General features: G+C 35.7%; 1 long non-coding RNA gene across 1 annotated transcript in view; it reads left to right on the top strand.

Moving 5' to 3' along the window:
• The window catches only part of LOC309834561, a 187,539-nt gene that overhangs the window by 51,609 nt on the left and 120,775 nt on the right, over positions 1-15,155 (top strand). The window contains exon 2 of the long non-coding RNA XR_014297869.1: positions 854-984. This is a non-coding gene — a long non-coding RNA (uncharacterized lncRNA). The remainder of the gene's footprint in view (positions 1-853; positions 985-15,155) is intronic.

Here is a 15,155-nt window from a genome sequence, read left to right as displayed (position 1 = left end):
GATCATGGTAGTTTTAGTTGGCATTTCCCTAATGACTAACTATGTTGAACATCATTTCATGTACTTATTTGCTATCCGTAAGTCTTCTTGGGTGAACTATCTGTTCACATCTTTTATTCATTTTTTAATTGGGTCGTTTGTTTTCTTATTATTGCCTTTTAAGAGTTCTGTCTATAATCTAGATACAAGTTCTTTATCAGATATATCATTTCCAAAATTTTTTGATGGCCAGGGGTTTGTATTTTTCAGTCTCTCAGTATTGTCTTCCATAAAGGAGAAGTTCTTAAAGTCCAATATGCCAATTTCTTTCTTTTATGTATTGTGTAATTAGTGTCATCTTTAAGAAATGTTTGCCAAACCCAAGGTAAAAATATTTTCCCCTATGTTTTCCTCTAGAAGTTTTGTAGTTGAGAGACTGAATATACAAATGGACACTGGCCAGACCATATATAAAAACAGAACTCTGACCCACAACCTTGAAACAACCAGCTAGGGAAACCAAACCACAACCCCTGCAGCAACTGGCCAAAAGTGGTCGGGACTTAGTCAGTAATTGCCAGCTTCCATAATGTTTGCGCCCACTTCCAACTCAGGACCAACCAGAGAAAGCCAAATGCTTCACAGACCAATCACATAGGATGCCCCATTTCTACTTAGCTTGCCTCCAGCTTCCCATGCCAACAACCTCAAATCAGGGCATACCTGATCTTTCCCTTTTTTTTTCACTATAAAGCTTTCGCACTCTCCTGCCTGCCTTTGAGTCTCTGTCAAAAGCATGTGGTGATAACTGACTCTCTTGTTATAGTGAGTTCTGAGTAATTAACCTAATTTGGGTGATCTTAATTTTTTACAGTTTTCCTGGCGGTTCCACCAACATAATATCTGCATTGGTTTCGTCGTGGATCCCAGCCTCTTGCCAGGTGTGGTACCCACAGAGGTTCTTCGTGCCTTCCTGCTAGTGGCTTGTAAGTCTGTGCCAACATGGTAAGTCAGTACTGGCTTTGAACTCTTCTTTCTTTTGTGTTGAGTTCCTTTATCAGTCAACTGCTATTGATTTGCAGTTTGGCACCTGGGTTTTGCTACTGGTTTCCATTTGTTTGGCAGCCTTGGTGGAATGAGGTGGAATTGGTGGAATTCATTCCTTCTTGCTTTCCTTGGTGCTAGTTTTGTGTTGTGCTATTTAAAAATGTTTGTCATAAGAAGAATAGTCACAAGGTAGAACACAGGTACAGGCCACACAAACCTGTTCAAGCTGGCTTCACAAACCCAGTTCAGTGTTAGATGTTCTTCCTGATTCTGTGTCCATTTGGAGAAGTTTTGCTCAGCCAGATAAAGTTCTCCTTCCATCTGGTGTTTTGGTCCTGAGATCTTGGCTTTGATCCAGAGAGAGTGTTCTCTTTGTTTTTCTGCCCTGCTGGGGCATGCAGATTATCACATCTGTGTTCAGAGATGGCCAACCGTAAGATTGGGGACCTGAGACTCATGATGTACAAGCATTATATTCCTGCCGACGGTTGCCGGTTCTCATGGGATCATTGAAGACTAAATAAATGTTCTCCTCTTCCAGGAAAAACTACTGCTTCTTATATGTACAGTACTAATTCTTGCACTTCTCTTTCTAAATGGCATAACTTCACTGAGGATGATTTGGACCTTCAATGGCAGCTCTGGGGGACATTTGACTTGAACAAAATTGTTGATTTGAGAAGCGCCTTAGAAAAGTAAAGAATAAGATTTCTCAAGACCAGTGGGCAGTAGTTTTGATTGGTATGCAGATGTGACTGAGCATGTAGGCTTCTTGCCTGTTGTGTAATGACTATACCAAATATCGAGGCAACAGCCTTTTGCAGCGAGAAAAAAGCTTTAATGTTATTGCAAGGCGGCCAAGCAAAGGAGACAGGAAGCAGTGCTCAAATCTGTCTCCCTAATTGGTTCTTTGAGTGGGATATTTATTGTATAAGTAGGGAGTAGGAGGGGGAGGAGGCTAGGAAACGGTTTGTGGAAAGTAATGGTAAGTTTCAAGAGTTTTCTGCACATGTATGACTGTTCTTCATGCCTCTTCATGGCTCGCACATGCAAATTTGGGGGGGTGAGGTTCAGTGTGTTACATGTGGTGGATTTTCTGCTGCGACATCTAAAGATCGTTATTAGTCATTCTAGTTCCTCCAGGTGCCTTCGAGATGTTCAGCAGAAGAGGTTGTCAGCAAGTTGTTTTCATATGTGCTGTTTTTCTGGTACTCTGCAAAACAAGCTTGGGGGGTCTTGGTGAATCATTTTGTTTCTATTTTGCTTCTGTCTTATGGCCTGGAGTGTATAAGGTACAAGATATGGTTTCACAGAGGCCTCCAAATGAAATTCTTAATCAAAAATTCCTTCACTAGGATTCTTTGCCCAAAACTAATGAGCAATTAGCAAACTAGACTCTTTTCTTAGCAAATCCACCCCCTCCTTGTCCTTCAGTTGCCTCTCTGTACCCTGCATTCTCTTTTCCCCCTTATCTTTCTGGTCTCTCTCTTGCACCTCAGTCAACTTCTCCTTCCTCTTCCCCTTGTCCAGAACTCCTACCTGTAACCAGAGGTCTCCAAAAACCCCAAAATGCCAGTTGCTTATGAAGATCCATCCCTCCCGTGAGCCAGGTGCGCGGGCAACTACAGAATTTAAACCTGGGACTTGAGCTGAATTAAGAGTTATATTTAAAGATTTCTCTAAATCCATTAAATACGAGCAAATATTCATAGAAGAATTTAGAATTCTTTTGGGTACATATGGCTCAAGTGTATATATCAATGTATACACTTGTTGGTTGGAAACTCAAATGCTAAATCTGAATGGCAGAAGCTGATTGGACTGACTCAGAAGGGAACCCACAATAAACCTGCGGGTCCTCTTTACACAAAAAACCTAAGGGTCCAAAGAAACGGGTCCAAAAAAGTAGGTAAGGTTTCTCAAAAGCCAAACCCAAAACATTTCCAATAAAAATCAATTGGACCATAATTCAATCATGCAAACAGAAAAGATAAACTCGCAGGAGATATTTCAGGACTAGAAAAATACCTTCCAATGACATCTAGGAGTTAACAGAGGTGTTGATTTAACAACAGCCTTTCATGTCATTTTGTCAAGGAATTAAACCTGAAATTGGTTTAATTCGCAATTCTAAAACAGAAATTAGGATGGGAAATAGCTCCTTTATCTCAACTACAACACCTGGGAGAACATTTTCTTTTGTTAAGGTACAATTGATGTAACCTCATATTAGTTTCAGGTGTACAACATAATGATTCAATATTTGTATACACAGTACAGATGATCCCAACTTATGATGGCTAATCTTACAAGTTTTCAAATTATGATGGTTTGAAAGCTATACACATTCAATAGAAACTATACTTCAGATTTTGAATATTTATCTTTTCCCTGGCTATCCATAGATGTTACAGTACTGTCTTGTGATGATGGGCAACAGCAGTGGCAACAAGCTACAGCTCCCAGTCAGACACACGATCTCAACGGTAAACCACTGATACATTTACAACCATTCTTTACTCATACAGCCATTCTGTTTTTCACTTTCAGTGTAGTATTCAATAAATTATTATAAAATAGGCACTTTATTATAAATAGGCTTTGTGTTAGATTATTTTGCCCAATTGTTGGCTAATGTAAATATTCTGAGCATGTTTAAGAGAGGCTAGGCTGGGCTTCCCTGGTGGCGCAGTGGTTGAGAGTCCGCCTGCCGATGCAGGGGACACGGGTTCGTGCCCCGGTCCGGGAAGATCCCACATGCCGTGGAGCGGCTGGGCCCGTGAGCCATGGCCGCTGAGCCTGCGCATCCGGAGCCTGTGCTCCACAACTGGCAGAGGCCACAACAGTGAGAGGCTTAGGATATTTTCAGCTTACAAGGGGTTTATCAGTTTGTAACCCCATCTTAAGTCAAGGAAGATCTGTATTGCAAAATGACCACCACAATAAGTGCAGTTAACATCTGTCACCATACATAGCTATAATTTTTTTTCTTGTGATAAAAACTTTCCAGTCTACTCTCCTAGCTGCTTTTAAATATGGAATACTGTATTATTAATTATAGTCACCATGTTACACATTATATACCTATGACTTATTCATTTTATAACTGGAAATTTGTACCTTTTGACCCCTTTCACCCTTTTTGCCTCCACCCCAATCCCCTGCACCAGTCAATCATCAATCTTTTCTGTTCTCTCTGTTCATGAGCTTGGGTTTTGTTTTGTTTTGTTTTGTTTTTGATTCCAAATATAAGTGAGATCATAAGGTATTTATCTTTTCCTTTCTGACTTATTTCATTTAACATAATGCCCTCAAGGTTTTCCACATTGTTGCAAATGGCAAGATTTCATTCTTTTTTATGGTTGAATAATGTTCTGTTGTATGTGTGTGCCACATTTTCTTTATTCATCTGTCAATGGACATTTAGGTTGTTTCCATGTCTTGGCTATTATAAACAATGTTGCAATGAACATAGGGGTGCATATATCTTTTTTTAGTGTTTTTGTGTTGTCTTATAGTATAAATTTTCCTATGAACTCCTTGCATCAAGTGGCTGTGTCTTAAATATTTTTGTAACATGCACCGACCTCCAGTGTACACACTAAATGCATATAGCTTAGGATTTGGCATGTAGTTAGTACGATATTAATATATAGGTTGTTTAATTTTAGAAAGTGATATTTCATAGGGAGAAGATAACATAGGGTGTTCTTCAATGTCAGAATATTACTCTAGTGAAAAGCCTTGGAGTAACTTGATCAATGCCTTTACATTTTCCTCAGTTTTGAAGATGATCACATGACAGAGTAATGCCCACAGCAACAAGCAAAAAAACAAACAAAACAAAAACTTTTGTCCCTATTGTGGATGAAATTTTGGCTAAGAACTTTGCAAATATTATACACTCTAATATTTATAGGAATCCTATAGGATTATACAGTAGGATTAAGCAATCCTATAGGATTATATCTAGTCTATAGGATAATCCAATAGGATAGATATATTTGTTATCACTCTCATTTTACGTTTGAGGAAAGTGAAGTTTACGGAGTTTACTTAATATACTTAAATCACGTAGTTGGTAAGTGATGAAAGTAGAATCTGAGTCTAGAAAATCTAAGTTCAGGGTCTGGATTCATAATCACTGTGTAATACGGCCTTTTAATCTTCTCTCATCCTCTTGAAGGCAAAATTGCAATCTCAAGATCTAGGAAGTGAACCACCACATTTTCAGCCAGAATTTATTATTCTCTGAAAAGGATAACATTATCTAGACAATACCAATAAAAGCAAAGGCCAAAGCCTTATTTCTTTTTAATAAACTCTTGATTATCGATCAGTCTACCATCAACAGTATCAAAGTCTATTTCTCTTCCCTGCCTGGACTAGGGCAAAGCCAATTTAGAAATGGTCAAATGAAAAGGAAATCAAAGCAGTTTCACAGTTCTCTAAATATTTACGTGTATTGTCAAATATAGGTAATTCTAGCATTAGTGCTGTTGTGCCAGTCATTATTCTTAGTATATAATCAAACAATATTATAATACTTATTTTATAGATTAATAAACCTAGACCTGGAAATATTAAGTAATTTCTCAAGGTTGTACAACTAGTCAATGAGACTTCTGATAATCAATCTTATTTATGATTTTATTCATTAATTCAATAAGTATTTATTATACACCTCCCAAATACCATGTTAATAAAACTGAAAAAATCCCTGTCCTTACAGAGCTTATATTGTGTTGGAGATATATAATATATATATGTGTAAGTTAATTATATTGATTGTCCACTAGCAATATATTCTGTGAAAAAAGCATGTAAAGTAGGAAATGAGAGTAGGGAGAGTTTGAAGGAAGGTGAAGTGGAGGTGGCTAGGTTACAATTTTAAATAAACTGGTCAGGAAAATACTAAGATTACATTTAAGGGTAGAGTTAAAGGAGGTGAGAGAGTGAGGCATGTACCTATGATAGTTAATTTTATGCATCAGCTTGGCTAGGGTATGGTGCCCATTTGTTTGGTCAAGCACCAGTCTAGATGTTGCTGTGAAGATATTTCTTAAAATGTGATTAACATTTAAATCAGTAGACTTTGAGCAAAGTAGACTACTCTCTGTGAGGTGGGTGGGCTTTACTCAATCAGCTGAAATCTTTAAGAGAAAAGACTGGTATCCTCTGAAGAAGAAGGACTTCTGCCTCCAGACTGCAACACAGAAATTTTACCTGAGTTTCCATCTTTCAAGTTGTCAGGGAAGGCTTCATTTTGAAGTATAATCTGAGCTCATTTCTGAAGGACGAATACAGCTAAACCACATAAAAAGCATTGAAAGCAGGGGCTGAAGGATGTAGATGAGACTCTGAAAGAAAGCATACTCCAGGTAAAGGAACAGCATGTGCGAAAACCATTGGCAAGAGGAAGTATAGCTTGAGAAACAGAATGGAGGCATGAATGGCTGAAGCCAGAGGAGCAGTATAGTGTGAGATGAGATCAGTGAGGGTGTGTGGAGCCAGACAGGCAGGCTCACCACCTTTACTGCTACTTACTTACCCTTGTATAGCATACTGACATTTTCAAAGCATATGCACATTTATTTTCTCATTTTATCCTCATACCACCCATGGAATACAGATAGCTTAGCATACAGTTGAGAGATAGTGTCAGAGTCAAGTTAATGTCCAAGGCCCCACAGTTGTTAACTGACCAGGGTTCTTGGCCTTCCCCAGTCATTAGAAATTGATTGGAGGCCAGACAAGAAATTCAGGCAAGGCTTTACTGGGGCCCCTGCTGCAGCTGGGGAGAGCAAAAACAAACAATAGGTCCCCTTGCTTGCTCACTCCCCGAAGGGGAGCAAGCTTGTTCCTTATATGCGGTGAGGGTAGGTAGGGGTGTGTCCAGGGGTCAGGCCAGAGGGGTGGCTTAGGTGTTTTGCCCACCCCTTTGGTGGTGGTTTGTGCAAAGGGCATGCTCAGTACCCTGCCTATGCTCCCAACACCCTGTTTTTGCTCCAGGCTCTTCAAAAGTGACAGTTGGGTTTTTTGGTCTCTGTACATTTTGGGTCCAGAATTTGCCCCAACTGCGCATGCACGCAGTTATTTTTAGTCCCTTACAGTTTCTTTATATTTTGTGGGTCGAGGAGAGGTGTGTCTAGGTGCAGGCATTGCAGCACTGCAGGGAAGGGTCCCCACGTCCCAGCCTGTCTCACAACAAATTAATGTTGATTCTGGAAACCAAATAGTATGAATTCCAATGCTGGATAATTTCTCCCAGGTCATGCTGAACATTTAATGTTACATTCAGATCGCTTTCTTCTTTCTCAATTTTTGACAATGATATTTATGCATCCAAAAACACATAGAAATGTGTAAAATTGGTTTAGTTTTATAGTCTTGGAATTTTCAACCTTGTTTTTTTATCTGGTGTTTTTGGTTTAATATTAAATAATTATTAATAAAAATTACAGCACTTTTTTCATTCATATGTTCAAAATAAAAATCGTATAGTCAGATTTTTTCAGCTATTTTTTTTAAATTGCTATGTTGTGTTTAATACAATTGTGAGATTCAAGAACTTTATTATACTCTGTAACTCTGAATCTTTCCTTTTATAATGATTTATGTAAATATTCCATTGAGATTGCCTTCAAATTATACTATAAATTGTAAAAATATGAAAAGTTTTCAAAAACTAAGAAATATGTACGGACATTCTATCAAAGGATTTAACAAGACTAAATTGTGCTGGTTCAGTATTCTCCTTTTGCACATTTTCCCCAAATCTAATCGGTAATCATGGATGTTTACGTAACACAGGTACATATTTAGTTCAGTTGAATTCATATCCTCTTAAACATGGAATCACCAGCGTAAAATAAAGCAATAATACCATGACTAATTATACCATGGATGAATTGTAAATGCATATTGAAGCTGGTCTGAAGAGGCTGCATACTTTATAATTAAAATTTTATGACATTTTGGAAATGGCAGAACTATAACAACGTGTCTCAGGAGCTGCAGGGGCGAGGAAGAGGGTTGAATAGGTGAAGCACAGGGGATGTTTCAGGGCAATAAAACCAATCTATTTGCTACTGTAATGGTGGATAAATGTCCCTATGCATTTTTAAAACCTGTAGAAATTTACAACACAATGTGTGAACCTTAAGGTATATACATTTAAAAAATCATTTCAGAGGTTGGAGTTTCTCCGGAAAGAACGCAGAAGTGATAACACAATCAAACTATATTAAAAATATTTGAAGCAGTCTAACTGAAGGGGGTGGGGGGAAATGGTATGACTAAGTAACTTTGGAAATAAGTGCCGTCTGTAAGACTAAAGGCAAAAGAAACTATATAGACATTCTACTATAGTTGATAAAGTTGTTTTCCATGGGAGAACAGCTTCACAATTTTGATAGCATTATATATGTATGCTGTAATTGAACAATTAAAGAAATTAATAAAAAATTGTGAAAGCCAGGTTTCTCATTATTGAAATGTTAGTTTATAGATAAGCATAGGTGGAGGTTAGAATGATCCAGGTGATAATTGCTTAGAGTTGGAGACCCCAGTATATACTCATATTTAGCTTACATATAAATACAGATGATTTTATAAAGGCATATTTATATATATGTGTGTATAAATGGGAATATCTGCAATATACCTGTGTATATTTCCTTGCTCTGTCAGCTGAGAACCTTAGAATCAATGATACCTCAGTAACAATGAGCACACCTAGTGCCCAAATCTTGATTTTTAATATAATTCTTCAAAAAAGGGAACTCTAGGGGTCCTTGGAGAAATAACTGATTCTAAAAATGGGACAGGAAATATTCAAAATAAATTTGCAATAAGGAAGTGCTCAAGAAAAAAGTCCACAATGGTGGGGTATGTCAAAGAAACACAGCAGCCAAATGAAAGAGTACCCTGAGACAATCTGAACAACAAAATACATAATTACAGTATTGAATTATAAGTGAAAGTATAAAATAAACATCCATTAGTCCATGCTGATAAAAATAAATGATTGGACAAATAAATGGGAAGAATAGACAAATCTATGCAGAAGAAGTAATACTTCCCCTCCTTAAGTGTGGGTTGCATGCAGTGACTACCTTCCAAAGTGTACAGCATGGAAAAAGATATTAAAAAAATGTAACTTTTCAGAGGCGAAACCTGACAAACTACTTCTGCCAGGTGATCAAGATCAATATCAGCAGTAGTGTCATGTTGATATTACGTACCTTTTACATGATGTGATGAAATTGGTAATTCACCTCTCTTCTTCCTCTTGAAAACCCATAACCCATCCTATCATGAGAAAATCAACAGACAAATATAATGTGAAGAACGTTCTACAAAATGTATGACTAGTACTCCTCAAAACTATCAAGGTCATCAAAAATAGGAAAAATCTAAGAAAATGTCACAGCCAAGGGGAGACAAAGGACACATGATGGCTAGATGTAATTTGGTATGTTGGAGAGGATACTGGGGAATAAAAGGGAAAATAAATAAAAAATAAGGAAATCTGAATAAAGTATGGACTTTAGTTAATAATAGTGTATCAATATTATTTCATTAATTGTCATAAAAGTACCATACTAATGTAAGATGTTAATAACAGGGGAAAATGAGTATGGGGTATATGGGAATTCTCTGTACTATCTATGTAATTTTTTGTAAATCTAAAACTGTTCTAAAATAAACATTTTACCTAAAAATATGAGCTAGAATCTGAAGAATGAAAAGGATGCAGAAGATCCCAGGTAAATTTTTCCGGGCAGAAAACAGCAAGAGCCAAGTAACTAAGAAAGGAATAAGTTTAGCAAATTCAGCAATAGGAATAAAATCACTTTGCTTAGAAGTGTAGAGGTAATATAATTATCCCTGGAGGTGTGAATCACATGATTATAAGGAACATGGAATGTTTAACCAAATCATTATAGCCTTGCACAGTGTTGTCGTTTCTTGAACATCTGTCATGGGGTTCTTTCTCATAACAATAGAAATCTAAATTCTCCAGTTGATTAGACTATAAGTTAATAGTATCCAAAAGTTTGAAGCCTCCATAGCTATATGTGTCATGCCAGCATGAAGCTTAATGCTTCAAAAATGTGATTGCTCACTTGGATAGCATTCCTTGATGGCATAATTCAAATTTCAGTAATTGGATAAGTTAATTGAGGAATAACCCAGACTTAACTCTTTAAAAAATTAATTTGGCAGTCAATTTGATACAGCAAAGTAAATCCTAAAAGAAATGGAAGAGTGTCTGATAGGACTATAAAAATGCTGACAAATTGGATTATGGAGCAGCTTTGCAGTTTCCTGTTACTTGGCAAGAAAAATCCAGCAGACCATTTCTATGCCTGGGTATTATAATAGATGTATAAAAGAACATGGGTCAAAAATCAAAAAACTACATAAATGTTTGATTTAATTCATTATAAATAATCTTCATTTTCTGAGAAATATTAAAGTTCTTATGTAATTTTTAACAAGTCTAGTTGGTGCCTTTGGGAAATGTGTCACAAATAGAAATTTATATTATTCTGAACAACTTTTAGTTTAATTTCATGTAACTCTGTTCCAGAGTTGACATGACTTGGACTACAGACCATGTTTCATTTAACACATCTTATGTTTTTTCTTGTAGATGTTTGTAAGTTATTTTATTTGAAAACGTGCTAAGTTGCAAATTCCTTAAGGGCAGAGGACATATAGAGACTGGGAATAAGTAAATTTGACAGACTTGCAGAGCCAATAGAATTTCTGCTGAATATTTATTGGGTACATAAGTTTTATTAAGTCACTGGAATAAAATACATTGTGTTTTCCTTTATGGTTTTATGCATTTGGTGAGATTATATATTCATTTATATTTTTATCTAGTATTTTTAGTATGTCACATTTTATGCTTAAGTTTATATTGATATAGGAAGTAATATTGGAATTAAAAGTTCTTTTTTCATAAATTATTATTCAGGTGCCCCATCATCATTTACTGAGTAATACAGTATGTTAAAAATAATATGAAATGCTACCTTTATTATATACTCAATGCCTTCCCCTCCCCTTGTTTCTCATCCATCCAAGTACCACTTTGGCAAACTTCAGTCAGTTACTGTAACAATCTTATAAAGTGATTAGTATTCTAATACTTTTCTTACAGATGATGGAACTGAAGTGTATGAATGATAAATGACTCATATACCTAGAAGGTAACAAAAAAGACTAATACCTGTTGAATATGTAAAATATATAAATTCTTCAGTAGTCTTAGAAAGTTTTATTGGTAATTTTTTATCTATTTATTTTAGTTATTTATATAACCAGCACTTATTGCCACCAGAAACCATTCTAAGCAACTTATACATATTCATTTACAGCAACTTTCTAAGATCTATATTAATAGCATCTTCATTTACTCTGAGGAAGCTGAGGCACAGATTGGTAAGATAACTTCCCTAAGGCCATAAGTTCAGACCTCGTGACGCCAACTGTAGCTTGTGCTCTTAACAGTTGTGCTGTGTTGCCTCTGTTTCTTAGATCTGTCCAAATAATTGAGGAAATATATGTATCTAAAGTTGAAGAAGTAAGACAGTTCTCATTTGTAGTGCAAAGTACTGATACTGTGGATAAGTATAGCCAGATAAGAATATGCAAAATAATTAACTAGAGTCATTGGTAGTAATTTCAAACAAAGGCATATTCCTATATGCCAGCAATAACTAGTCATAAAAATGAAATTAATAGAAGCCTAATATGGTATTTAAAAATATAATATGATAGCCCAATACATTTTTCACTTTATTTTTGAGGTTTGTGGCAGAATTTTATAGAATAAATGTTTCCAAAATATCCAGTGTTGTAAGAGGAACTAGAGTGGGACTAACGCATGATGCAGTCAAACATATGTAGGGATCAAAAATGCTTAACATTGAAGGCAGTGATTGAGCTGATTCATAAATTAATAGTAGGAGTTTACAAGGTAGAAAAGGTGAGGGAAAGAACCCAGACAAAGGAGAAAGCATAAGTATGGAAACATGCTCTTTTCAGTTCAAAGATAATTACATGCTAAATTAAGTTTTCACTTTCTGTTTCCTTCTCCCAAGTCTTAATTAGATCAACCTGCATGGTTTGATATGGAAAGATCCGTAGGCAAATTTTACATAGGATATTCTCCTGTTCGGGAAATCTCTTTGGATTAAAGTGATTTACCCACTAATTTAGCTATATAAAGCCAGTTTCCTTTGCTGGAGTGCATTCAGTTGTCTCCTGAAGGCTCTACACTATCCACAAGGTCTTTTGTTTTTCTGTTTTGAGATGTGTGTTTCAACATCTACCAGCCCCCTTCTATATAACGAAGAAAACACAAAGGTCAGTGCTCTTGGATAGCCTGTATTTCTTTAAAAGTACGGCTGCTCCAAGGGCACTGAAGAGCACTATTGTCAAGGAATGACAGCAACATATAAATAATTAAAATAGTGATTTTACATATTGTCTGGAGGAAACTGATCCTCCAGCCTCATTTCTCTCCCATACTGAAGCTGGATTATGTCTTCCAGTCTCCCATATGTAAACTGTAGACATTTGACCTCCTCATTTTTGCTATGTAAAATGGAGAGACAAAATTCAGGGCTGTGTTGTGAGTCATGAATTGAGGATGATGGAATCATGGGGTGGAATGACACTGGGTCCCTAACCTGAATCTGGAGGAGAACTGTCCCCACCATTCAGGTACACCTTTTTTAAGTTTTAGGGAGTGAAGAATAAATTTTTATTTTGTTAAATCACTTGTTTCTTAGGGCAACCAAAGTTACCTTCAGGAACACACTGACTCATACCTTTCCTTTCATTATTTTAGACTTGGTTCCTTTATTATTTGAAAATATTTGTACTTCAAATCCATAGTTTAGATTTAAAGTATATATCTAATAGGTCTTACATCTGGGTTTTCTTAGGGACAGTTTTTACTATTTTTTTATTCTATAAGTTTGAATCATATGTTTCTGTTTCTTTGCATCTTATAATATTTTGGTGAAAACTAGAAAGTTTAATATGTTGTGTGTCAACTCAGAAAGTCAGTAGTCCACTCCGCAAAGGGAGAGGCCATGGCAGTGAGAGGCCCGCGAACCAAAAAAAAACAGCAAGAATTCCCTGGGAACTGGGCTTTTGTTGTTATTTTATATCATTTTCTTCCCCCTCCAGTGTTTATAAGAGGACTCAATTCTATAGCTTGGATAGTTTTAAGTCTGTTCACTTTTAAAGCTACCACAGGTTTGGGGAAAGGGAGAAAGTAATGTCTAGTTAAAATGCCATAAGTTTGACTATTCTTAATGAAGTCTCACTCTTTTGTCTTCAATAAATTTAGCTTTAATTGTTGTAAACCTCTAGTTAATTTCAAGAGTTATAAACAAGTTGTTTTGGATATTTTTTCTAATGTTTTGCTTTCATAGAGGAATGTTTTTTCAGGAGTACTTATTCCACCATTCCAGAAGTGCTTCTCTCCGAAAATACATTTTAAATATTTGGTTCATCTAGGTTTTAAGAAGGGTATTTACTGGGACAGTGGCTAATAGCTGCTTGAAAAGAATTTTATTTGATTACACTGTGGTACCAATTGATGTCTTAAGGTGTCATGGTTGAGCTGCCCTAGATGAGCTTCTGGTTAGTTGTCAGATCTGTGGCAAGTTACTTGAATTGTCAAATCTCTATTTGTACTAGAAGATGAGAATACTATTTTATTTATTTACAAGATATATTTAAAATGCTAATTTATTTAGTTCCAAAGTCTTTAATCCTAGCTCTTAATATGAATAATAAATAAATAAATCCATTTAAAATAAGCAAATATACATCACTTTTCACAGTTTTTGCACTGAGTTATCTTGTGAATCATTAAATGAAAATGATAGATTTTTTTAAAAGTGTGACTGGCTTTAATAATTATATTTAGATTTAATCCCTCTGTTTATCTTCACTTGACAAATAGTAAAAATTCAAACCACTATGTGAAATAACCATCACTGTATGACTGAAATAAATAACAGTCACAGTGCTGTAGAGTTATTAAAATCTATAAAGCTCTTGGGAATGTGTGGTGAGAAATGATAGTCCTTGGTATGTGAACTGATTCTTTATGAAATTCCTCAAAATATCTTTAGAAAGCAAGACCTCAGTATATAGCTCATCACTTTGAAGAGAGTCTTATTTTAAATAATGACCTAGGATGTACTTATTTTTTGCTCTCTATTAGAACATTTGTTTATTGATTTATTTTTAAATTTTTATTGGAGTACAGTTGCTTTACAATGTTGTTAGAACATTTATTTATTATGCAACTCAAAAAAACGTTTATCTCTGGGGAATAGTAGAAACACAGCCAATAGGCTATATTTTATTCATAAACATATCAGTACAGCAATCTCCAGGGTATTTGGAAAATTTGATATGATACCAGTAATAATCCGTAGCATTTCAATCACCAAATGAAAGGATTATTTCTGCATACTGATTGAGAAGTGATCTATAATAAAACTTTTTCAGCATTTTGAGTTTTGCAGCAATGGCACATGAATACTAGATTATTAAATCACATTGGAGTCTCTTTTCCTCTTCCTATAGATGAGGTTACTTCTTCAGAAATGACCTGTTTCCTTTAATAGCCTTCTAGCTGTGCAAACTTGGATAACTTGCAGAATCATAGAATCTCAAGGATAAAAGGAATTTTAAAGGTTACATTGTCCAGTTATTCACAGAATTCATAGATCTTTTCTTTATTCAGCACTCCCACAGAGTAGTCATTCTGCTTCAGTTTAAATATTTTCAGGGAACAGGGAACTCAGTACAACCCAATGAACTCAAACTGGTTTCACACAACCCTGAGTATTAAGAATTCTGTCTGTTCACTTTGTTCGTTTGAATCAGCTTCCTCACGTTGAAAATGGAGAAAACAATAGCTGTCTATTTCACAGAATTATTGCAAGGATAAAATATATAATGCGTGTAAAAAATACAGTGTACATAGTGAAGCTGGGGTAAACCTGTATTCCCATTCAGTGCTGTAAACTGTATGATTATTCATAAATATTTGCTTCTATTCTCTGGGGAAAAATACTTCA

This window comes from Grampus griseus (assembly GCF_964374135.1).
Source record: "Grampus griseus genome assembly, chromosome: 16".
In the NCBI taxonomy this organism is placed as follows: Eukaryota; Metazoa; Chordata; class Mammalia; order Artiodactyla; family Delphinidae; genus Grampus; species Grampus griseus.
The sequence above is the reverse complement of the archived record's forward strand: the minus strand, read 5'-3'. Positions and strand labels throughout refer to the sequence as shown.